The sequence below is a fragment of the Micrasema longulum genome, unplaced genomic scaffold (assembly GCF_059751315.1).
Source record: "Micrasema longulum isolate JH-2025_06_02 unplaced genomic scaffold, ASM5975131v1 h1tg000747l, whole genome shotgun sequence".
NCBI lineage: Eukaryota > Metazoa > Arthropoda > Insecta > Trichoptera > Brachycentridae > Micrasema > Micrasema longulum.
In genome coordinates, this window is record NW_028277941.1 from 754,972 (window position 1) to 760,412 (window position 5,441).

The window sequence follows — 5,441 nt, forward strand, 5'->3', positions numbered from 1 at the left end:
TGAAATATTTTTGTAATGACAAAAAACAGTAAAGAATTACAAGACGATAATACTGATGAATTTCGTTTTATATTTTAATGTGTTTCGATACACTTTAAAGTTTAATTTATTAACTACATCAATATTCAAAATTACAATAAAAAAGTAACATACAAACTTTAAGGTCAAGTCGGCACGGATTAATATCATCGTCGCAAAATTGTATATAGGTATATACAAGCCGTAGTAGTTAAAAAAATATTCGATGGTATTCGTTTAAATATTCGAAACGAAAAAAATAAATTTCCGTATAATGACACTATAATATAATATTCTATTTACATTTTTCGTCTTTTTAGTATTGTCTATAAAAAAGAGCGTGGTTATTTGATTTTAGATTCCTCTTCAGTAGAATAACATATTCTTAGGAGAACTTATATTCTCGTATTTTCTTTTTTTCTTTGTTGTGATACGATTGGTGTATCTATCGATGCGTTGCCTTACACTTTTTTAAGTGTGAATTTATAAAAGGTAAAGAATCATTGGTTATAATTGTTTATATTGTATATTTATATTATGTGCCTAGCTGTTTCAAGCTTTTATACTTAATTTCTTTAAGTTATATATCTTTAAATTTTACTCGTTTATGGATAAAAAAAAATTACATCTCATACAACGATTTCTCTCTTTCACCGCAAATTCTGATTCATTATATTTTTCAACACCTACTTTATTTCTAAAAACTTCACTTTCTTTTATTTCTTTGTAATGTTTTATTTTTTAATTTTGTGTTGTTTGCGTACTCATATTTTGCATTATTTTATACGTATGTAAAAGGCTCATAGACACGAAAAAAAAATCGTAGTACTAATGTAACAATTGTAAATATTTATTTATTTTTCATAAAATTGTTTTTTTTAAATATGCCTTATTTAATTTGTCATTTTATCCATTGTGCTGAAATGGGAATATTTTGTTTTGCACTATAGCAGGATAAGTACTGTATTATAGCATAGAACACCCAGATAAAGGTTGAATCACATTTTAATTGTTGTAATCTCACCGCAATCCGAACCCGGAACCCTCTATGAGTTAATCAAAAGTCTTACCCATTACATCACTGGGGTCTAGTCAACGAAAAACAAAAATTATTCCCATTCTACGATTATGTCATCCTTGGTGTATTTAAACACATGTACATAAATATAGCTGAGACGCGACAAGTATGTACATTTAACGTAAAGCTCGGTATATTATGTAATTTGTAATGGATACAACGGCTATTCTTTTGTTGCTTGTTGGCGTAGGCTTTTGGTCTTTTTTGTATTTCATTTTGCACTACAACAGGCAAGGGCCTGTAAGAGAAACAGAATCTTTGACGATTGTTTTCGATTCAATGGCTACTTTCTGGTAAAAAATATGAAAAAAATTAATTAAGTGGATGTAAGTCCACCTCGTAGTGTAACAGTTGGCGTGTTTGCCTACTATGCTTATAATCCCGGATTTAATTCCTGGCAAGGTCGACATAAAATGTTGATTTTTAAGGTGGTTTTCCTATCCAATATTTCCTTACCTCTGAACTGGCACCTGAACTATAAGACTGATCACCTTACCTTGATGTAATATATGATTAAGTTACACTGAATTTGGTGTACCAATGCAGTGTTATATGCACCATTGGGTGCAATTAAGGATGATGATGTACTGTAGTATTATATGAACATAGTAGGTAGTGATATTTTTTTATTATTCAAAAGGTTGTGGTTTCGTAGCTACTGCCACGGACTTACGGATCAGAAGTCCGAGATTCGAACCCCAAAACTTAATTACCATTTTCAAATAGTAAGTTATTTACAGCTAGCTCTCAAAATTAAAATACTTGAGTTAATCATAAAAACGCAAAAATTTATTTCTAAAAATTTATTTTATATTTACACTCTATAGGTCCACTATAAATCTATTTAAAAATAAGAATTCGGAAATAAATCTCTCATAAATAGTAATAATGCAATATTATTGATTGGTGAATTAGCATACCCGCTTACATTGTAATTAAATTTACTGTTCTGCAGTATAAATTGCATTGAGTTAATATTAATTTTTAGACAAAATATTTACGCATCTCGGTGCGAATTTATAGTATTCAAATTTCAATACCTTAAACTATCATCACTGTTGTAATATTGAATGTACCTGTACAACATATTACAATAGCTCCACCTAAACACAGTACATCGATCTTCTGAGATCATGAACGTTTCTACAAAAAACAATTACGTAATCTTCGAGATATCTTCCTACGTTTATTGATCGATGCTCCATTACATTATGGAAAAATAATACATTTTTATGCTGCCTAATCTCCCAAACCCACCATGAAACTCGAATTAAGATTTTGTATGAAAATGTTTATAACATTTGTGATAGGAATAACGTTTAGGAGCATAATTTTTTTTCTGCTTTTTCATTTTTTCTTTAACTCATCTAGTTTTATGAATTTATATTTTACCTACATTTACTTAATTAAAAATATTACTTTGTGCATGTACGTTTTTTTTTTTAAGTAAGGCGTTTTTTAAAAATATTTTTAATGTTGGTGTCTTTTCAATCACCACAATACCACGTGTCAAGAATGGTTGTATTATATTATTTAACAAGAAAAAAGTAAAAAAATTGTTAACATGCATTTCATAAAAAATAAAATGATATTATAATCATCATAATTCCCTTTCCGCACCGAATTGTGCATAGGGCACTGCATTGGTACACCAATCGCAGCGTATCTTGTTCATTTTTGTTACATAAAGAGATGATCAGTCTTTCGCTTCAGGTACCAGTCCAGGGACTATAAAATATTCTAGTGTGAAAATAAATTATTTTGTTCGTAAGTAAACTTTTATTATAATTATTTAAAAATAACTAAACTCATCAAAGCTTATTTAAAAAATTGTAAGATTTTACCTCAAATAATATTTGTAAAGCGTTTCGTGTATGGACTCCATGTTTTTATTTCTCTTATATTCAATTTTATTATATTTTAATACGTTTTTTTTTAATCATAAAAATAACATAGGTTTTTATTTGTCTGTGTCTGGAGGGACGAAAAATATGATTCTGATTGTAAAATAGAACCAGAACGAAAGATTCCGACTCGATAGGTAGATAGTGGTTGGCATGTTTGTCTACCATGCATGAGATCTAAGGTTCGGTTTCTGGCAGGATGGATGTGAAGTACTAGTTTTAAAAGTGATTCTACACTACGATATTTTATTGTGACGCGTAAGACTTCAAGAAACTTACCTTCCGTGTAACAAAAATGATCAAGATACGCTGATATTGGACTTTCAGCACACGCCCTGTACACCACTAGACGTGGATAGGAAAGTATGATGATGAGGATGACGTTATTTGTTCTGAAGAAGTAATGGTCAACGCGTTACTTATAGTTATCCGATTATGATAATACATTTATGTTGTGTTTCCAAAGTAATTAATGATGAATGAGATTCACCTATTGGTTAACTTACAATAATACTTCCTTTTAACCTGACCCTCGACTCTGGGTATATTAAATCAGTAAGATTGTAGAAAGAGTGAGTTTCAAGCAGTTCATCGTTCCTCGCCTCAAATTTCAGTCGCAATTCAGTGACCTCTCATTTCGTTTTTTACTGCGCCGAGAATAGTCAAGGACAGCCGTCCGTACGATCATCTATCTATAGGAAGATGAGAATGTCTCTATATTTTTTTATTTTTCAACAGCTGTTTTTTTTTTAAACTGCTAATTTACTATCCTCCGTTGATTGAAAGTTTTTATAATATATTAGATGGGGTTTTATTTTTATTTTGTTCTTATAAAACAAAAACAGCATTTTGGAATGTATACATTGGTTTTAATATATCGGTAGAACATATATATAAAATGTGTCTCAATTAAATTTAACAGGATAACTTTATTGTAACATAATAATATGTATGCTAAATGCTTATCTTAGTGTATCAGTGAGTATATAGGGTGTGTGTGTATGCGTGTGTGTGTGTATACTATAAGTGGACTTATTCAAAAATGTTTATCGAAGATTATCTGGTGAATCTAAAATGGTATGAAATGTTCGAAAACTTTTTAATATTGTTCATAACAATAAATATAATAAAAAATATTTTACTTAAGTCTAGTGGGCCATTGATAACATTTTTTCAATTACCCAGAATACAACTAGATATAAAATAAATCACTCTAATAAATCACTATAGCACTAAATTTTTATATCTAGATGTCTGAATTAAATTGAACCCGGAATCTCTGAGCGCAAGGCGAGCATCTAACTTACTACACTACGAGGACCGCATGTAAATTATGCAAATATTCGTTCACTTAATCTTAGTTTCTTGGTAATCTCATTCAGTAGGGATGCTAATCCTGCTATCGTTTACTGTGTAAAAATAGATGAGGGTGGTATAAGTTGCCTATAACGCAAGGTTTATCTTTTTATCAATCTTGAATAATACTAGAAATCTACATCAGTGTCAAAAGACAACTAAAGTAATACCCACATATGGTTTGCAGAAACAAAAACAAATGGGTGTTTTGGTTATTTAAAAGGAATAGCAGTAACAGTTAGTGTTTTAAAACTTAATCTAGTTTTTGAAACTTTTACAACAGTTATACGAAATATTAAAATGGGGTAAGTGAAACTGCTAACTCTGGGCTTGGTAGAAACAATTGATGAATGAAATAAAATGTAAACATAAAACAGAATAGGTTGTACCTTGAAAACTGCATTTAAATTTTGGCTAGTCAGAGTGTGGTTTCTTTTGGATAGTTACCGCCCCGTAATGTTTTATGTGTGTGTGCCTCTAAAAACTGCAGGGACTTAAACTTCTTATTTTAAAAAATGCCTCTTCTCCGCTCTGGATTCACCAACACCAACAAAAACAATGCGTGAATATTGTTTGTCCTTATACTCGCGATCGAAATTTCCAGAAAGATTGAGCTCGTGACCAACCAATTCAAGCAAATACGGGAGGCGATTGGCCAGAACAGGCCTGTTTCCGGAAACGAAAACAGGGGTATACAACTCCGAAAATTCAGGGGAGCTCATCTCGTTTTTTTTACAACATAATGCCGAGAATTATTTCTTGACTTACGTTAGTTACTTCTTAGTTCAAAGCAGCGTGAGAAAAAATGAAGTACAAGCAACTACTGGAACAGTTTCGTAAAAGTAAATAAACCTGTTACAAGCCACGTTACTCCCTAAACTTTTTTTTTAAATTTGTATTCTAACTAGTTTTTTATTTTCATGAGGGGGAGGGGGAATTGTCACACTGCTCAAAAAATTTCAAAATATTCATAGAGCTTCAGTTTTGCCCACGCACCACGACGAATAATTGTTTCTTTCTTTTTAACCACTTCTAGTAGGTACTTCGTTTTGTGAATATCAGGATTGTCATAAAAAAAATAATCA